Consider the following 22,454-nt stretch of genomic DNA (forward strand, 5'->3'; position numbering starts at 1 on the left):
TACTATGAAGTAGTCAGGTGGCCGGGTAGCTCAGTTGGTAGAGCAGCTGGCTACGGACTGGAAGGTCCGTGGTTCGATCCCAGGTGGTGACAGGAATTTTTCTCGTTGCCAAACTTTCAGAACGGCCCCGAGCCTCCTATAAAATTGAGTACTGGGTCTTTCCCGGGGGTAAAAGGCGTTCAGAGCGTGGTGCCGACCACACCATCTCATTCTAGTGCCAAGGTCATGGAAAGCATGGGGCTCTACCTCCATGCCCCCCAAGTGCCTTCATGGCATGTTACGGGGATACCTTTACCTTTTTACTATGAAGTAGTCAATGTGTATTATCACCATTAAATCGAGAAAAATTCGTTCCGGCACCGGGAATCGAACCCGGGACCTCTCAGCTCTGCGTGCTGAGGGCTCTTTCCAACTGAGCTATGCCGGAACACGATCCACGGTACCGGTCGAACTCCTCTCATTGTACTGTTTTACGGCCTACTACCTGCATTTAAACCTATTTAAGTCAATATGCAGGAGCGCATATTTAAATGACTTTATGGCCATATTCAACAACAGTTTGTGATAACTGTAAACATTTAATACATCAAATATTCATTATATGAAGTCTCGCCATCCTCATTGAATATTAACACGACTACTATGAAGTAGTCAATGTGTAGACTATTATCATCATTAAATCGAGAAAAATTCGTTCCAGCATCGGGAATCGAACCCGGGACCTCTCAGCTCTGCGCGCTGAGGGTTCTTTCCAACTGAGCTATGCCGGGACACGATAATTGAGTAATCCATTTACAAAAGTCGTTATACACAAAATCGGGCAAAATGAGATACGTTTCATATATAATTTAAATTATGTACCGTATTTATTTAATTTATTGTCTTCTGTACATTTTTCTTAATGTATGAACGATAACTTAAAAGAGAATTTTATTTTATTCTACAACTTATATAATGTGTGTATCTAATGCCTACCCACATGACTTATGTCATTCGGGCTTCGAAATATTGCGGATAGATTACAGGACTGTAACCCATTTTCAATTTATACATCACTTCGGCGAGCGACGCTGTACATAATATGTATCTGTGACCACATTATTTTCGAAAATTTTATTTTGGAAACGGATCATATAGTAGAGCTCAAATATTGAATACACATACGTAATGATGGTGATATTATGATGATGTTGCTGATGATGGCTATGACGATGATAATGGTGACGGTGATGGTGAAGAAATAGAAGTTGTAGTGTAAAACCACACTTCGTGACGATGGTGGTGGTAGGCCTATTGGTGGTGGTTGTGGTGGTAGCAGCAATAGTAGTAGTGGTAGTGGTAGTAGTTTATTTATTTATACTGGAAGAGTTAAGGCCATAGGGTCTTTTCTTACACTCTACCGGGTCTCGAAGTATACAAGCAGTGAAAATTTAACACAAAGTTAAAGAACAGAATACTAACATATTACAAAAAATAATAGCATAATAAAATCGACACTAAAGAACATGAAAATAATACCATAATAAAAAAAGAAAGTAAAATGTAGATCTAAAATTTGGAGTATAATAAAAGCAACTCAGTACATATAGTACGTAAGAAAGAATACAACAAATGGAATGTAATAAAATAATAATAAAAAGGAGGGAAAAAAATATGAAAATTAAATAAAATCCACAATAAAAAGAGTATGATAATAAATTCACCTGGTTATCAAGAGAACAAAAAAAGGGGAAAGGAAGGAAAAGATATAATATTACAAATCTATCGCAGACAAAATGGCTTATAATTGAAAGGAATCTGAATTGAAAAAGTGCAAATTTAGTTGAATTGAAAAAGTGCAATTTTAGATTATTTCTGAAACTAGATAATGTTCGACAGTCTCTGAGATGTTGTGTGGTGTAGAGAGTTCCAGAGATGAGCTGCAGAGACGGTGAAAGATGAAGAATAGGAAGATGATGTGTGTTTAGGAATGGAGAGTGCGATGATGTTACTCTGTGTTTACAGAAGAAATGCAGTTAACATTCACAAAATGCATTCTTATTGTTCCAAATAATTACAGAGCGATAGGATTGCAGACTTCTCTCTTTGAAATCTCAACACCAGACTCGTGTTGTAGGCGGGACTGTGTCAAGCACAGGTGTGGATAAATGTTGACAATATCGGCTATTATCGCCATCACAATATTTGCATTCCGGGGGGAATCTGATCACAATGCGGCAATGTTACAGCATGAAGGGGACCCAGTACAACATACATGATCGTCTCAACGTTCGCATCCCGTAGGGAACCTGAGTGCATAGCTACGCGTCGTGGGATGCAGCTTCCATTCCATGCTCCGTCATGTTACATGATGGTTTAGAGCCGTTGTCCGCTCGTGTTGCAGTCATTGTATACTGCAGATAAGGTTTACTGGTTCATCGTTGGCCCTGACTTCGTTTAACATTTGACGTGAATATGTCTGGAAGGTTGATCTAGTACTAGTGTGCCATCCCAGAATACCGACCTACAAATTTCAGGTCAGTATTGTCGCGCCTAAAAACTGCATAACGTTTTCCAATGAAGTAAACGGCGAAAGACAGACGAAGGATTTATGTATCCAATCAGCGTATTCCGAATCTCACCGGTCCGGTGGCATCAATGACGTCACGTTGCAACGAAAATAAGGAACAAAACTGCTGGAAGAATCGATGATGTCATGGCGACTGTGTAAGTGGTTATCTGTGCTACGCTAGCAAAATTTTGCGAAATTTCCGTACTGCCATCTCGTTCAAATAAAAGAGATCATAAACAACTTATTTCTTGAACCGGTAATAATAATTGGTCCGTTGACATGTTCGCTCATAAGCCATTAACATATTGTTTTTACGTTCTGCTCATTACAAACTATACAGCAGAACTAAAGCAGAACACACCGCCATGACACAACAGTGCACGATGTCATTCGTCTGCTAATTCCCGCCCTATACAAGAACCAATCAGATTCACTGATGGCGGCTGATGGAGCCTTCCACCACCTCTGCAAGTTGATGGCACCGGTGCGACACCGGTGAGCATCAATGACGTCATCGGTGGAATTCGGAACACCGTGATGCCATCGGATTGCTCACCGGTGAGATTCGGAATACGCTCAATGCGACCTTGGGTTGGAGCGGGTGACGTCATCTAGCGATGCGCGGAAAGGGGAACCAACAGATAGCGCACGTGTACTTTGAGTGATGCGCTTTGAGTGTGCATTTGTTTTTCGGTATATAAACATTGAAAATATACGTAGTGTATTAGTTCATATATTAAACACTCTTAAAAGCAACTCAAAAAGCCAATGATACTATGAGAATGAATCTCTTTTTGCTCGAGGCGGAGACTTGAGTTTTACACTTTTTTTTTTTGTTACTAAGGTGTGAATTGAGTTCACAAATCTTGTTAACATCCGTAACGGAACCTTTTCTTTATTTTCTGCAATAATAATAATGTTTTATACAACAACTTGTTTTCTGTGAAATGATATTGATATTCTAAATTGATTCTAATAATAAAAGATGGCAAAAGTAATTTCACTTTCAATATATAGAGTTTGAAAATAGTAAAAATGTAACGTCCGGAAATGAAATGACTGAAATTCAATTATGAAAGCAAGTAAATGGAATTCTCCGTTAGAGATGTAGTGTATCATACGAAGAATATGCAGATGTTGGATCTCTGCAAGAATGAGATGTTGAATCCTAAGAAGGAAACATTTTAACCTGTCCTAATCTGGTCTTTCTTAAATAGACGAGTGTAATTTATAAGAAACATTTTCCACTGTCTGTGATCAAGAGAAACTGTCTAACGAAATCAAAGGGAAAAAAATAAATCTAATAAAACTTTGTCACGGCATGCTCAGGCTGAAGGTTTAGTACGACAGCCATAAATGCCACAGGTGTGATGAAGTTAAATGAACCATCGAAAAAAGAAAGTTCCTCTTCAATTCAATCCAAGTCATCAGGGAGAGACGTCCTCCTGGAATAAGAATAAGAAGCGCAACGGAAATTTGAACTCGTGTCCTCTATAGCAGGGGTGCTCACGGGGCGCAATGAAGCTCGCACGGGGCGAAAGGATGCTGACGGGGCAGGTATAAGTGGACCAGGCAAAGAGTAGAAGTCACTGCTATGGAACTCGGCGGAGCTAGAGGGGCAAGAAGATGAGGATGTAGGATAGCCTTTCAAACAGAATATAAAGAATATAAATGAATTTATTGTATTTACTTACTTACTGGCTTTTAAGGAACCCGGAGGTTCATTGCCGCCCTCACATAAGCCCGCCATCGGTCCCTATCCTGAGCAAGATTAATCCAGTCTCTATCATCATATCCCACCTCCCTCAAATCCAATTTAATATTATTTTCCCATCTACGTCTAGGCCTCCCTAAAGGTCTTTTTCCCTCCGGGCTCTCATCTAACATTCTATATGCATTTTTGGATTCGCCCATACGTGCTACATGCCCTGCCCATCTCAAACGTCTGGATTTAATGTACCTAATTATGTCAGGTAAAGAATACAATGCGTGCAGTTCTGTGTTGTGTAACTTTCTCCATTCTTCTGTAACTTCATCCCTCTTAGAGCCAAATATTTTCCTAAGCATCTTATTCTCAAATACCCTTAACCTATGTTCCTCTCTCAAAATGAGAGTCCAAGTTTCATAACCATAAAGAACAACCGGTAATATAACTGTTTTATAAATTATAACTTTCAGATTTTTTGACAGCAGACTGGATGATAAAAGCTTCTCAGCCCAATAATAACAGCCATTTCCCATATTTATTCTGTGTTTAATTTCCTCCCGAGCATCATTTATATTTGTTACTGTTGCTCCAAGGTATTTGAACTTCTCCACCTCTTCAAAAGATAAATTTCCAATTTTTATATTTCCATTTCGTACAATATTCTCGTCACGAGACATAATCATATACTTTGTCTTTTCGGGATTTACTTCTAAACCTATCTCTATACTTGCTACAAGTAAAATTTCCTTGTTTTCCCTAATCGTTTGTGAATTTTCTTCTAACATATTCACGTCATCCGCATAGACAGGCGGCTGATGTAACCCGTTCAATTCCAAACTCTCTCTGTTACCCTGGATATACCTAATGGCATAATCTAGAGCAAAGTTAAAAGTAAATGTGATAGTGCATCTCCTTGCTTTAGCCCACAGTTAATTGGAAACGCATCTGACAGAAACTTACCTATACGAATTGTGCTGTAAGTTTCACTGAGACACATTTTAATTAACCGAACTAGTTTGTTGGGAATACCAAATTCAATATGAATATCAAAGAAAACTTCTCTCTTAACCGAGTGATATGCCTTTTGAATTTAATGTATTTACATTGACAAAATAAATTCTGAACAGAAACGTGTTTTAGGAACAGACAAATTTAAAATGCTAGACAGTACGTGTGTGTGTGTGCCACCAGACGAGTATTATCTAAATCAATCGATCTACTCGAATGCAGCTGAATCATAGATTTAAAATGCTAGGCATTACATGTGTGTTTGTGCCACCAGACGAGTATTATCTAAATCAATCGATCTACTCGAATGCAGCTGAATCATAGATTTAAAATGCTGGGCATTACATGTGTGTTTGTGCCACCAGACGAGTAATATCTAAATCAATCGATCTACTCGAATGCAGCTGAATCATAGATTTAAAATGCTAGGCATTACATGTGTGTTTGTGCCACCAGACGAGTAATATCTAAATCAATCGATCTACTCCAATGCAGCTGAATCATAGATTGAAAATGCTAGGTATTACATGTGTGTTTGTGCCACCAGACGAGTAATATCTAAATCAATCGATCTACTCGAATGCAGCTGAATCATAGATTTAAAATGCTAGGCATTACATGTGTGTTTGTGCCACCAGACGAGTAATATCTAAATCAATCGATCTACTCCAATGCAGCTGAATCATAGATTGAAAATGCTAGGTATTACATGTGTGTTTGTGCCACCAGACGAGTAATATCTAAATCAATCGATCTACTCCAATGCAGCTGAATCATAGATTTAAAATGCTAGTCATTACATGTGTGTTTGTGCCACCAGACGAGTAATATCTAAATCAATCGATCTACTCGAATGCAGCTGAATCATATATTTAAAATGCTAGGCATTACATGTGTGTTTGTGCCACCAGACGAGTAATATCTAAATCAATCGATCTACTCCAATGCAGCTGAATCATAGATTGAAAATGCTAGGTATTACATGTGTGTTTGTGCCACCAGACGAGTAATATCTAAATCAATCGATCTACTCGAATGTAGCTGAATCATAGATTTAAAATGCTAGTCATTACATGTGTGTTTGTGCCACCAGACGAGTAATATCTAAATCAATCGATCTACTCGAATGCAGCTGAATCATAGATTTAAAATGCTAGGCATTACATGTGTGTTTGTGCCACCAGACGAGTAATATCTAAATCAATCGATCTACTCCAATGCAGCTGAATCATAGATTTAAAATGCTAGGCATTACATGTGTGTTTGTGCCACCAGACGAGTAATATCTAAATCAATCGATCTACTCCAATGCAGCTGAATCATAGATTGAAAATGCTAGGTATTACATGTGTGTTTGTGCCACCAGACGAGTAATATCTAAATCAATCGATCTACTCGAATGCAGCTGAATCATAGATTTAAAATGCTAGTCATTACATGTGTGTTTGTGCCACCAGACGAGTAATATCTAAATCAATCGATCTACTCGAATGCAGCTGAATCATAGATTTAAAATGCTAGGCATTACATGTGTGTTTGTGCCACCAGACGAGTAATATCTAAATCAATCGATCTACTCGAATGCAGCTGAATCATAGATTTAAAATGCTGGGCATTACATGTGTGTTTGTGCCACCAGACGAGTAATATCTAAATCAATCGATCTACTCGAATGCAGCTGAATCATAGATTTAAAATGCTGGGCATTACATGTCTGTTTGTGCCACCAGACGAGTAATATCTAAATCAATCGATCTACTCGAATGCAGGTGAATCATAGATTTCAAATGCTTATCGTTTAGCTGTGATCTGTGGCTGGTTTTATACATTTTAGAAGAGTGAAAACCTGCTTGCATAAGTGCAGTGAGTATCACGTAAGAGTAGTTCCTAAGAGGCTAATTTGGCCGTCTCTTTAGTGTTGCCAACTAATACTAGATATCACCAAAAAAGGATAAAATCACACAATGCCATGTACTATAATAATAATAATAATAATAATAATAATAATAATAATATAGTATGTATTGCTTATTTACCACATCTCATCTTTATGTTGGGGAGGTATTTTCTAAAAGATTGCAATAATTTGTGAAAGAGTATATTTTTCTTCAGGACCTCTCGCACATTATGTTAGTAGTTAGTAGGTAAGTGTATGATCTAATATTAAAATGTATTTTGTCTGACAACGTGAAATACATTGCTTTGATTAAACAGTTTACGATTCACGAGTCCTAACCTAAAAATGTATTTTGTTTGATCACGTGAAATGATTAGTACGAATTCCGAAAACGAATGTCACTTTGAAGTGTATGCTTAAGAATATTTACTCCATTATTGTAATAAAAGTCTAAACACGAAAGAAATTAATTAAAATGTGAAATGGTATTTCTATCGATTACACAAGGGCATGTATCACACGAAATATGTTATATTTATTTACACTTACTCGTTAGCCTGCCTGACTATAATCTTGAAATTGTAACCACAACACAAAGCAACACATACAATAACTAGGATCTATTATGTATTAATATTAATACTGATATTAATTAATTATTAGTATGTTCAAATTTCACTAGCTTCCAGTAATCTGCTCAGAAATCTAGAACAATTTGAATTTTCAGAATTTAAACTACAGACTTGTGTCACTGCTGCCAACATAACAGTTATAAAATCACTACCAGTTATATTATTTCTCAGTACCGAATTTCGAAACGAAGTTGGAAAAATAAAATTCAACCTGCAAACTAGAAAATCACCAGAATCCACTAGCTTATGTAGTAATGGGGGGGGGGGGAAATGGTTAGGTTCCACCCTTAGGGTATTAAGTAAGCTGATTCGGACTTTACGTCTTACCAAACATAATCATTACTTTTGCTGCATGCCTGTGCAGACGTGGAAAACGATCAGATGAGAGATAATGATAGAATGTAGATATATCTTCAGTTATTTCAAACTTCACCTCAAGAAAGCCGTCACATTTGAGATCTATTAATTCCATTTGAAGCATGGAGGGAACTGTGAATATGTCAAAGGAAAATAGCAACATGAATATTTGAAAATGCAACTGGAGGGATTCTATTTCACTGAATCGTTCCTCAAATGCCTTATCTAAGTTAGTCAAAGACTCCACAAATGCAGCATGTTGTGAATCCGTAACATTAGACATAGATTTGCTTAGGTTTGGAAAATGAGGCAAATTGCGTTCTTGAATTCGTTGTGTTCACAAATTAAGTTTCATTCTAAATGCTTTAATTTATTGAACAAATCAATAATCAGGAGGTCTTTACCTTGCAACGAAATATTTACATCAGGAAACCCAAGCCTACAATATTAATATTTGAGGAGAAAAATTCGCTCCGGCGCCGGGGATCGAACCCGGGTCCTTGGTTCTACGTACCAAGCGCTCTGACCACTGAGCTACGCCGAATTCAAATATTAAATATCAACATTACAGTGATTATTCTGTAGGACAAATTAATAAATCCATAATATTCTCATAGCTAGCAGTGCGTCATAACTGCGGAATCCCGGCCAAATAAGTCACTCAACTGAGTGCGCTCCTAGTATAATGGCAGTTGACACTAGACATATAATAATAATTTATTTATTTAATCTGGCAAAGCTAAGGCCAGTAGGCCTTCTCTTCCGCCCAGCCAGACTCTAATTCTAATTGAATACAATTGCTTACATAGTTATTACATTAATATCTAGACCAGCTTTGTCAGATAGAGACTAAACGGAGAGGAGCGCTCCACTAGACTCGTTGCGTGCTCCGGTGTTCCCACAGACATAAGCAAGTTCACGCTCCGACTCTAGCTCCACAACCGGTTTTGGAGCTAACAACTCTGACGCTACTGATCTAGACCATAAAACAACATGAAAGTAAATAATGAAAGTTGGATAACTAATGTTAGCGTGACAATAATAAACATTGGTAAGAAATAGTTATAATACGACGAGCTACGTACCACGAAACGGACTCACATATTATGAACACGTTGTAGTCTCTGCGCCGAAGTAACGCCTAGGTCAGTAAGCAGAATATCACAGTAATCAAAGTGGGGCATCACGAGTGTTTGCACTAACATTTTTTTTTTGCATGGAAAAGGGTAGAAAATTCTTAAATCGCGTATACGTCAACATATATGCCTAACTTGGCGTCAGGCCACAAAGGGAAACACTGAAGGAGGAAGGTTCGATCCGGTGTTGAATTCGGCGTAGCTCAGTGGTCAGAGCGCTTGGTACGTAGAACCAAGGACCCGGGTTCGATCCCCGGCGCCGGAGCGAATTTTTCCCCTCAAATATTAATTGTCAACATTACAGTGATTATTCTGTAGGACAAATTAATAAATCCATAATATTCCAAGTCTACAAGCCAAGAAGGGTCGATCGACTGGGGAAAAGCCTCCAAAGTGGCTCATATTGGCGTTTACCATTGTATTGCCTAGGGCACAGAATTTATTCTTTGATCTCTCTCCTTTAAAATTGAGGCTCTCTACATTTCAGAGACGCTAGCACGTAAACAAAGCGTTTCTGGACAAAGGCTTGTTAACAAAATATGATCACATGGTACCCATCTACCTACCACCGAGCTTTGTAACATATATTTTACACCCTGTATACAGGAAAAATTGTTAGAATAATACTCAATTTTGTGGAATAGGAGTGACACGTCATGTTGTAGTAAATTGTTCTGAATATGACATCTTAACGCCGATTCCAGCGGCGGAGATTTTAAGTTACAGCATACGATGTAACACGCTACAATCTGGTTTTATGTAATATTTTTTCTTTATACTTTCCGTGATGAGAAAGTTAAACGAAGAAACGATAGAACATGTATGACAAGGCATTGCAATGAAAGAAAGAACGGGATAATAATAATTTGTTACTAAATTCTTTATCTGAAACACAACATTAGTTTTCTTGTATTGTTGCTCATCTTTGGAGAATGTAAGGTTGGTTGTGCTTGTCAGCGAAACCATTATTTTCTCGTTCTCTTCCAGTCCCCTTCGTTTTTCTTATAAATTGTGTAGCGTAGAAAGAGGGCGCGTTATATTTAGAATATAATAACGCACCATTCAATTTAGAAGAAGCAATCTTGCACGAAACACTTGCGGCAATTTTGTAGCAGGGAAATCGAAGTAAAAGAATCCTTCTTTTTGTCCTTTTAGACTCTCGTGTTTGATATATGGAAGCTTTTAAGTATAATAAAATATATTTCAAAACATGCCACAAATTCATTTCTATTACCGAGTCTATATTATTGCCAGAAGTTAGATTCTTTCTGAAGAGGAAAAGGCGATTAGTAGTCTTTTCGTTTTTAAGCTTACTATATGTGGTGTGAAATGATTTATTTTTAAGAAATGTAAGAAAGCGGCATCTTATGCTACTATATTTTCAACAGATTAGCACATTACAGTATAAATTTATAATACTTCTAGGCATTGAGAATAATATTTTATGCTCGACCATGCCGAAATGTAGTAATTATACACCTGGTAGCAGCCCTCTAATGGACCTTATTAAAGTAGACCTATTCATTAAAGTTCAGGTGTTTCACCAATCAGAAAACAGCAAATGTAGCAATATGAAAGCGCAAGTATCGATTATTCTCGGATATGCAATCGAAAGACAACTAGCGAAACGTCACGGAGGCTGGAAATTCAATACTGTCGCAGAAGGTTATGTCCTGTTAATATAATAATTAGCGTTAATTGTAAATAATATTCAAATAAATTCAACTTGTCATCTCGTTTTTCAATGTCTAAATCAATTTCAAGGTTATATCAAGATTAATGTTTATTTTACTCTCTAGATTATATATCAAGGTCAATGACATTCCTTTCTCGGAAAAAATCAATACTTTCGCGTCTGAGCACATCTCACAATTTACGAGATATTGCACAGGATCAGTTCCGCTCCTCACTCAGATAAGAATAACATGAATACTTAGGAATAATTTTAAGTTAGAAATATGGTCGAGCATAAAAAGTCGTATGAAACTTGCCTATAATGGTAATTAAGATGCTCGCTTGCGCTCGTTTCATAAACATACTCGTGTCTTAATTACTACCAGTATAGACTCGTTGCATAATGTACTACGTGTATTTAGCTTTAGTACAATCATTAATACAATTAGGTATAATAAACTGGGATGGAGTAGCATCATCTGTACTTAATCCATTAATTTTATTACACAGAATATTAATAAAAATTTGTCTAACCAAAAATATGGATTCGCCTACCCAACAAATTTAATTTATACAGTTTTTAAAGTATTAACTATTGAAGAAATTTATACATATAGTTTACTAACTTACTACCAGAGAAATCAAAGAAAACATAAATCTAATCGACATGAATATCGTACTCGAAGACAAAGTCTACTTTCCCATTAATTGAGCCTAAATGTCATAGAAGTGCAGCTCATAAACATGGTGCTAGTTTCGGCCCAAGACTTATAATAAAATTACAAACCATTTTCCAAATTTGAAATATTTTAAAATTGAAGCTTTAAAATAAGAAATTTATAAAATTATTCATGATATATAATATTAACAAATGTGTATTGTTTTACCTTTTATTTCTGTCGACTATATTCAGGTTTTTATTGAATATCACTGGCTTCTGTGTGATTGTTAATTTATATTAAATTTGTTTTTTCTCTCTTTTCCTCTTTCTTATTTTTTTCTCTTGTATTTTATTTATTGGTTTGAATCAAGTTACTTACTGTATTTAGTAAACTGTCCTTGTAAATGTTATGTTATATTATTGGCTACGACCACACCGTACACGAGCCTGGCTCTTACGGTAGTTGCTGGAAACATTTTTGTTTTATAATTTTAATTTGTACTCACTAGCTAGCTAGCTATCTAGCTAGTTAAATAAATTAAATTAAATTAAATTAAATTAAATTAAATTAAATATTATTTAAGTCTAATCTGTTTACACATAATATTTGATACCAAGATAGGCAAAATTAACTGTGAGAAATCGGGAACAGTTTTATTATATTTCAAGGATGTCAATTTCAGTAGGCCTACATACAGTCTTAGAAAAAAAGATTAATCGCACAGATATTTTATAAGTTCCAGAAAGGAGGCAGTGCACATGATCAGACATAGAAAGAAACAAAACTAATATTATTACCTCAACTAGCCGTTCTCTTGTAAACCAGGTCGCTCGTCCTCTGATCATGCGTACTGCCTCCTTTCTGCGACATAAAGTATCTGTGCGGCAATACTTTTTTGGTAAGACTGTGCGTGTGTTAAGTACGGAAAGAAAGGAATGGACTGGATTTAAATTTCTGGAAGGGGTTACAACGACCCAGAACTACGACCTAACAAGATCTATTGCGCCGCTTTCTGCTATCTTCCATTTAAATACATTGTGAAGAGAGCGCCGTTCACAAGTGTGCGGCGAAGTGTACTCAAGCGGACGGCGACAATTTTTAAAATGTGTAGTACAACCACCAAACTAAAACACACAAACAAAACCGCATACACGTGTTGGAAATTTGAATACTGTCTGAGAGAACACACGACAGCAACAGAGAGGCAGATCAATAAAATAACACTACACCATGAAAGTCTCCATAACCATTCAGACGCTTCTGCCACCGGAAGGGGAAACTTAAAAAAAATGTATGTATGTATGTATGTACAGTGTTCTGCCCAAGAGCAGGTCTTTAACTGCAAACCCAGCATCTCCCATTCTTCCTAATTTCTTGCTTTCCTATTAATCTCCCTATAATAATACCTTAATGCTGTCTATCAACTGATATCTTTTACCCCGAACTCTTGTCCCGTTCACCATTCCTTAAGCATCGCAGTTTAACAAATTAGGCTATACCAAAATAATTAAAAAAAATAAATAAATAAAACAATCACTGCACTCACACACCTACTGGCACTTATGTCAGAAATAGTGTCATATACAGTATGTGAATATATATTTATTATTATTTATGTACAATGGCTGGAGAGGCATCCTGTGAGTATAAGACCCTAAAACGGCCTCTGGCTCAAAGCCAGTAAAGTCAATAAACATCAACATCAACTCTCCAAGACTGTAAATTAGGATGCAAAATTGAACTGCAAGTAATTAAGTCGTTGGATGTGGTGTGATTTGTAATAATTGTTGTGATAAGTATGTAAGAATAATGTAATTTTCTAGTTAAAAATAGAAAAAGATATCTATACGGAGCAAGTAAGGCATACATGGGCACAATTTTCGGTTGAGGCACTCGATTTGAAATAGTTTGTTTACTAGGAGAGGAGACTGCAGAATAGGATGGGAACTATAAACTGCTGTGACCTGCGTCACCTTATCGTAATCGCTAAGGCGGTCAGTGGCGAATTATTAGGAAAGCGCTTGGTTAACGTGAGAGACTCGAAAACTTTTATTCAATCTGGCAAATTAATTCGGCAGCTTTAATCATAAACCTCCTTACTCTTTCTCCGTCGCTGAATTGATTTAAATCACAGGCGAGAAATTGCGTAACTAGCCAATAATATTCCATCACGTTGTCTACGTTTATTTTCTTGAATATTCTGGCGTTTCTTACGATTACTTAATAGATTTGCACGTTCACGACCTAAAATAATTTCAGAAAATCATATTTCATTTTCTACGCACATTTAATATATACAGTATATATTTTTTATAAATTTGTTTTGGAAATAATACGTACAAACAACATTATTCCTCGCAGGCTATCTTTTAATGCAGCGTGTTTACGGTATATTGTCGTATTTAGTATACTATGCAAATGTTAAGATCATAAATTTTCTTCGGAATAGTACGAAAAATAACATTTAATTTGTCTTACTTTCTAATTCAGCATGTTCTTTATGACATAAGGAGTAATATCGTTATATATTAAATTTATTAATGCCTAATAGAATTTTCGAGCATAACATACATCCTATGTTCTCCCCTTCTAAACAGCAAAAAAAAAAAAAAAACTCTTCCTCCCATTTCTCATGAAATAATCGTTTTCTAACGCGTACACACTGCTATGATAATGCCATTATGCCACAACTGATATTGCTTATGAAACCGATATAGAACCTACCCATGCCTAGGAGCTGCGTAAGGGAGGAACGGGGACTGTGAAGATGTCACTCAGAGCGATAAGCTCTGTGAAGGTCAGTGAGGCACAAATTCTCAAGAGAGGCACGATGCCCATCTCTGAACTAAGGCGTTCACAGCTCAAGATTTTCTATTGCAGTAGAAATAAAATATTTATTTACCTAAGCATCCTAGCCCTATTAACCCTCATCACCTTCAATGTTTTGAGAAAGCAGACATCTCAATACGAATAAAACGTAGTAGGATCCCCGAGATGTAACGGTATTTCAAAGCACAGAAAATTACTGCATTTAAAATGTCAATATGTCATCATACTCGTACAGTATCTGTTACAAGTGTACAAAAGAGCTCAAGGATCGTTTGACTTTATCTGACCCGGAATGCTAGGTTGTTCCCAGTATCATAATTTAAATTTAATATGAGTCCGGAGATAAGGTTGATGTGATTAATTGACCTGTGTTATTGCTGTGTGACAATAGGTCATTATTAGCTTTGATTGCTTTCAGCGAAAGACATAAATGCATATCTGTATCGTGAATCATATTCAGCGTTTCCCGTGAAAAAAGAGTAAAATTTACATACGTCTGCTGAATAACCGTAGATAACGTAATATGACAGGTCGCCCTGCTATTGGAGTGGGCGCTGGGTGTTTGAATATGTCGTGTTTGGAATGGGAAGGAGTGGACGCCAATTTCAAGCATCCGATACTGTAAATATACGGAGCTGAAGTCAAGCCATTCAAAACTATCTTCTGTACTGAAATGGATATAAAAATTTTGAATATAGTAAAATATTATACAGAGTGATTTACGATGATTTACCGTCATTTACGGAGATTATTCCTGAAGATATTTGAGCAAAAAAGTCATATAAACATAATTCCTATTCTCAATATGTTCACAGAGTTAGCCTACACTAATATTTAAAGTTGCTTGTAAAATACGTTTTGTGCGAGATCGTGCGTATTTGCTTGGTTTCCGCACAAAACCAATCCGCGGAAAGTCTAAAATTCCACATTCAGTATTCCCAACCTAATACACATAACAATTTCCCTCTTCTTACTGCTTAAGTGACATATTGATTTTACTGCTTTAGGCTTTTAACATATTATTTTTAGAGACGTTCAATATAGTAATAATCAGGGAAAGGATTTATATGTAAATACATATTTACTTATAAAGCTAATATAATTTATATTTTGCATTATCTTTATGTTTCACAATGTGTAGGGTTGAAAAATCCTACTTTTATTTTCCATATTTTTCCATATTTTAGAGTTTAGTACATATTTTCGTTAATTTCCATATATTTTCCATATTTCATATAAAACAGTCCATATTATATTAGGTTTAACAATAAAACAAAACAAAATTCCATTAACTTTTAAAAATACATTTCAACAATAGAGATTTAAACACATGTTCAGTAATCCCTTTAACATCAGAGTTATTTGAAAATTAGCAGTCCTATCAACAATGGGAAAGTAAGTTACAAAACTGTATTAATTTAATTTAAAATTTTTAACAGACTTCAGTTGTGCAGCTCAACAGTTAAATGCCAGTCAGAGTACACATAGGTTCAGTTTTGTAAATCATACTATAAAGACGGTAAATATGCCAAAAGTACGTCATTCAGTCAATTTAAAATCAAAACTAACAAGTTACATTTCAGAATTTAAAGAAGATGGTTTATCAACTGACAATAAAATATTATTTTGTAATTTGTGTCAGTGTGCAGTATCATCTACACAAAAGTTCCTGGTGCAACAACACATTACAACTAGTAAACATCAGGCCAACAAACAACTAAATTCCAAGCAGAGACAATTGTTTTTAACACAACCAACAACATCGAATGTAAGATCTGAGTTTAACATCGACCTGTGCCGTTCTCTCATCTCTGCTGATATTCCTCTCTACAAACTAAAGAATAAGGTCTTCAGGGAATTCCTTGAAAAATATACTCAACATACAATCCCGGATGAGTCAACACTTAGGAAGACGTATGCTCCATCCATCTACGATGAGACAATACAGAAGATAAGAGATGAAATTAAAGATAGTTCAATTTGGGTTTCCATTGATGAGACTCCCGACAAAGAAGGTAGACTTGTTGGTAATGTAGTTTTATCGGTTTGTTAAGTGAACAATATTCTGAACGAATTCTTTTACATTGTGATGTTCTAGAAAAGTGCAATAACAAAACTATAGTTAAACTGTTCAACGAAGCTATGGGTATCCTGTGGCCAAAGGGTATTATGTACGATAATGTGTTATTCTTTATTAGCGATGCTGCCCCTTATATGGTCAAAGCTGGACAAGCATTATCTGTTGTATATCCTAAATTGACTCATTTTACTTGTGTGGCGCATGCATTTCATCGTGTGGCAGAAGTGGTCAGAGACAATTTCCCTAAAGTAGATTTGTTGATTTCATCAGTGAAAAAAGTATTTCTCAAAGCTCCCAGTAGAGTTAACGTGTTGAAAGAAATGTACCCTGAAATTCCATTGCCACCAAAGCCAATTTTAACTAGATGGGGTACATGGCTAGAAGCAGTTGAATATTATGCCGAACATATAGACTCTATTAACAATGTTCTCCTTGCATTGGACTCTGAAGATGCAGTCTCAATTGATACTGCGAAAACAGTTACCTGTGACATAAGTGTGAAGAATGACTTAGCTCACATTCAGCATACATTTTCATGCATCATAAAAACGCTCAAAAGTCTCCAAAATAGGCACCTTTCACTATCTGAAAGTTTTGAAATTATAAATAGTACTGTGGAACAACTGAATCGTGGTAGAGGTAAAGTTGCAGATGCAGTAAGAGCTAAGGTGGACACTGTACTTTCAAAAAACCCTGGATATGAAGAACTACAAAAGGTTGTTGCTGTGATGAGTGGTGAATCAACAGTGAAGATTAACTTGGACTTATCCCCAGCAGACATTGTGAAATTGAATTATGTACCAGTTACTTCTTGTGACGTCGAACGCTCTTTTAGTCAGTATAAATCTATCCTCAGAGACAATAGAAGAAGATTCACTTTTCAGCACTTGAAAGAAATGTTTGTAACCTATTGTTATGGTAACAGACAATAAAAATTGTGTTTTGTTGAAACTACATTGGAAGATAAGGTACGTCCATTATATTTTTTGTTTAGTTTGATTAAAATGTACCAATATTTAACGTACATAGTCATTTTTTTATAATTTTAAGTCCATATTTAATTCCATATTTTGGTAAAAATCCATATTTAATTCCATATTTTGGTAAAAATAACTACATATATATTTACATATTTCATATATTTTTAGTCCATATAAATCCGTTCCCTGGTAATAATTATAAATTGGAAACTTACCACTGCAATTTCACCTAAATTGAACTGTCAATTATTGTTTTTAAATATTTGCAAAAATTAAGTAAACTCTACAACTCCACTAAAGATACTGCATTCGTGATGCAAGTAACATTAAGGAAGCCGTGAAAAAATCAACAAGATTCCATAGACTGGTGGAAAAAATGACATACGTATATCACGGCCTGCTGGAGTATAGTAAACACAGAAAACATTTTAAAGCAACAATGTTGAAGATAGATATATATATTTTTTTTTTGCAAATTTGGCCTCATTGAACAGAAACCAAGATGGAGATTTCATTGCAACTAATTATAAATTCCTCTTTCAGGTATTTAATAAACGATCTTCGCAAAAAAATAATGTACGATACACGAGCGGTATGTTTTCTTTCAATTCTCGGAAATTAAAAAAGCTCAACTACGTTTCGCTTTTCAAACTTTTCCTCGAACATGAAAGCTTCAACATACCGCTCTCTTTTTGTTTAGCTTGAAGGTAAAAGAATAATGCAAATAGAAAAACAACCATTCATAACTATCATTTCTTTAATTGGCAAGTATTATGAAGCTAAAAATGTGCTGTGAACTCCTTAGTTGCTTCGTACAGACATCTTTTCCGATTTTTAACTAGAAAATTACATTATTCTTACGCACTTTTCACAATAATTATTACAAATCACACCACTTCCACGGACTTCATTATTTGCAGTTCAATTTTGCATCCTAGTTTACAGTCTTGGAGAGTTTACGACACATTTTAAAAAATGTCGCCGTCCGCTTGAGTACACTTGGCCGCACTCTTGTGAACGACACTCGTCGCTCTGCGTAACTGCATACGGCTATCTTTGATTTCCATAGCGCTCGCGCTGGCTGCTGACTGCACGCTGACCAAGATCACGCGTTCACAGCGATGCGTTCCAATAACGAAACGTAACTCTGTAAATATTGAGAATAGGACCCATGTTCACATGACATTTTTTGCTCAGAATGTCTTCGGAAATAAGCTCCGTAAAGGAGGTAAATCCTCGTGAATCAACCCGTATACATTAATTAATGAATAGAATATTAAGTAATGTAATCCAGCTAATGTATTATTTATTAATTATATCAAAGAATATGATAGAGTAGAAGGGTATTAGCATGTTATGGAAGAATATTTGGGGTGCTTTATAAGAAGGCAATAATATTTCCTTAATTGAATTACTTGAATAAACTATAAATACAGGTCTCAAAAACAGCGTGGATGTTCATATTGTTGCTTAATATGTTGGGAGAAAATCCACAAACGATTAGGGAAAACACGGCAATTTTACTTGAAGCAAGCAAAGCGATAGGTTTGGAAGTAAATCCAGAAAAGGCGAAGTATATGTTTATGTCTCGTGACCAGAATATTTTACGAAATGGAAATACGAAAATTAGAGATTTATCCTTCGAAGAGGGAGAAAAATTCAAATATCTTGGAGCAACAGTAACACTCGGGAGGAAATGAAATGCAGAATAATTGTGGGAAATGCCTGTTACTATTCGGTTGGGAAGATTTTGTCATCTAGTCTGCTGTCAAAAAATCTGAACGTTAGAATTTATAAACAGTTATATTACTGGTTGTTCTATATGGTTGTGAAACTTCGACTCTCACTTTGAGAGAGGAACAGCGTTTAAGAGCGTTTGAGAAGAAAGTTCTTAGGAAAATATTTGGGGCTAAGAGGGATGAAGTTACAGGAGAATGGAGAAAGTTACACAACACAGAACTGCACGCATTGTATTCTTCACCTGACATAATTAGGACCATTAAATCCAGACGTTTGGGATGGGCAGGGCATGTAGCACGTATGGGCGAATCCAGAAATGCATATAGAGTGCCAGTTGGGAGCCCGGAGGGAGAAAAAGACCTTTGGGGAGGCCGAGACGTAGATAGGAGGATAATATTAAAATGGATTTGAAAGATGTGGGATATGATGATAGGTACTGGATTAGTGATGCATAGGATAGAGACCGATGACGGGCTTATGTGAGGGCGCCAATGAACCTGCGGGTTTCTTAGAAGCCATTTGTAAGTAAGTAAATTGTTTAATATACAAGTTGTGTCAGAAGGAATGTAAAGTACTTGAAGATAATGTAGTTTAGGTTAACCTACACCGATTTAACCTGATATAACTATTTTCGGAGGCTAATGGTTGGGGAAAAATACTGGAAAGTCTTGTGGTTCCATGTGATATACTTGACATGTTACGCCAGATATGTTTTGCACACTCTTTCTGAGGTTGCTACAGTGATTTTATATATATATATATAGACTATAAACAATAGCCTAAGTATCTTTATTCTAGCTATTATTATTATTATTATTATTATTATTATTATTATTATTATTATTATATATCTATATACTTTTAGTAGGTTATTTTACGACGCTTTAACAACATTTTAGGTTATTTAGCTTCTGAATGAGATGAAGGTGATAATGCCGGTGAAATGAGTCCGGGGTCCAGCACTGATAGTTACCCAGCATTTGCTCATATTGGGTTGAGGGAAAAGCCCGGGAAAAACCTCAACCAGATAACTTGCCCCGATCGGGAATGGAACCCGGGCCATCAGGTTTCGCGGCCAGACGCGCTAACCGTTACTGCACAGGTGTGGACTATATATGTATATGTATATATATATATATATATATATATATATATATATATATATATATATATATATATATATATACACTGTGTCCGGGACAAAATTTACCTATAAGAAAGTTTAATAACTCGCGTAATAATGGAGTTAGGAAAATGAAATTTGCGGCAAATGAAAGAGGGATATTTTAAGTTTTATGTGTGATGTTGGCAACATTTGGTCATTGTTGTTGACATAGCTGTAATTAAAATAGCGTTCACAGTGCAACAAAAAGTTCAATGCTGCTATTGGCTTGCCGAATTCAAGTATCCGAAGATAGTGGAGAGAAGATTTAGACAACAGTGGCCTGAGAAGCAACCACCAGGTAGGCACACAATAACAACTTGGCATAGAAAGCTTCTTGAGACCGGTTCTCTTGTAGAGAAAACACCACGCGGGAAGAAAGTGACAGAAGCGCAAGTCGACAGAATTCAGCAAGCTTTCCAACGTAGACCGTGTAAGTCTGTTCACCGTGCCAGCAGGGAACTTACAATTCCAAAGTCAACTATCCACGATGTTCTGCACAAGAGGTTACGTCTTCATGCATACAAGATTCAATTGGTTCAAAAGTTGAAACCAAACGACTTGTCTGCACGATATGATTTCGCTAGTGACATGCTGTTGAAAATTGATATTGAAAATGGATATCTGCAGAAGGTCGTGTTTAGTGATGAGTCCACCTTCCATGTCTGTGGGATCGTCAACAGGCATAATTGTCGCATCTGGGAATCAGAAAATCCGCATGTAGTGAGGGAATTGGAAAGAGACAGCCCTAACATTAATGTTTGGTGCGGACTTACACATGAAACTGTGATTGGACCGTTCTTTTTTGTGGTCATTCGAAAATTTGGAAGTCCCTTTGTCAATTCCCGCAAACAGCATTTTCATCCATCAATTATTTGGCGAGTTATTAAACTTTCTTATTGGTAAATTTTGTCCCGGACACCCGGTATATCCCAAGTATAATTTCGTTTCATTCATGCCATTATATTAATCGCACTGAAGAAATTCTCTACGGTGAATAAACTTAGACAGTTACTCGTAAAACAGGAAATGTTATAAATTAACGAGAATCAATTTATATCCTGAGATAGGAAACCGGTGGTGGTGGTGGTGGTGGTATATTTAGAGAACTAAAATGTGACTTATTCTGTTTTTCCACAGAATAATAGCACACGTTCTGCAGTTGTATTGAGCTTCGGGCTCGTTTCACATACGTACTGCGAAATGCCGCTGCTACAGTAAAATGGAATACGCAAGAATTCACGAAGCTGTGTCAATTATTTACAACGGGTGGAATATTTGAGTACAGCTGTTTGTGCAGTGAATTATTCAAATTGGGCCAGGTACAAAGATACTGTAACCGATTTTAATTAGCCCGAAATGCCTTCATTGCTTATTCAAGAGTTATGTCGCCAAAATATCAAAACGCTACTAAACAAGATGCGATATTACTTATTTAATGAATGAAATAACAGAAAGCTTTTGAATTATTTGACCCGCTAACTGGTTATAATTTTCTTATGTTCATGTGTTTGTGCCGGGCAACGTGTATAATTCACGGATATGTTTGCTACTCCTTCTTCACATTGTGTAATCCAGTAGAGACGTAGGCTATATAAAGCGTACAGCTGTAAAATATTAATGTGGAGGCATGACGTTTATGTGTTTTTAATTCGGTTTTCTTATTCTATTGCTATAATCTTGGATAATGCGGTGGTACCAGTCCAACCACGATGAAAAGAGTAAAAGAGAATACTTGGCGGACATTCATTTTAAAAGGACTGCTTCAGATGAGAAATGAGCTTCATACGCAATTTACTTTAGAATTTTCATTAATGTTGTTGGTATAATAGGAAACATGTACGAATATCATTTTCCGACGAAAGTCGACTGTTTTTAGAGGAAGTATGATGCAGTTCCATTGTAATATATTCGGAAAATAAAGACATTTTTTTCCTTAGTAATATTTCAAATAAAATACAGTACAACAGAAAGAAATTATTACGACTGCAATATGCTCTGTCATAATAACATATTTTCTAGCAATTTCAAAATCAAT

At 36.1% G+C, this 22,454-nt stretch overlaps 1 protein-coding gene and 1 non-coding gene across 2 annotated transcripts in view; both read right to left on the minus strand.

The window, feature by feature from the left end:
* Window positions 1-22,454, minus strand: part of LOC138697072 (KH domain-containing, RNA-binding, signal transduction-associated protein 2-like) — a 619,870-nt gene that overhangs the window by 525,955 nt on the left and 71,461 nt on the right. The gene's annotated exons all lie outside the window — the stretch shown is intronic.
* On the minus strand, window positions 352-427 carry TRNAC-GCA (transfer RNA cysteine (anticodon GCA)). Its single transcript has one exon. It is a non-coding gene; the product is annotated as a tRNA-Cys (tRNA).

Source organism: Periplaneta americana, chromosome 3, assembly GCF_040183065.1.
Source record: "Periplaneta americana isolate PAMFEO1 chromosome 3, P.americana_PAMFEO1_priV1, whole genome shotgun sequence".
NCBI lineage: Eukaryota > Metazoa > Arthropoda > Insecta > Blattodea > Blattidae > Periplaneta > Periplaneta americana.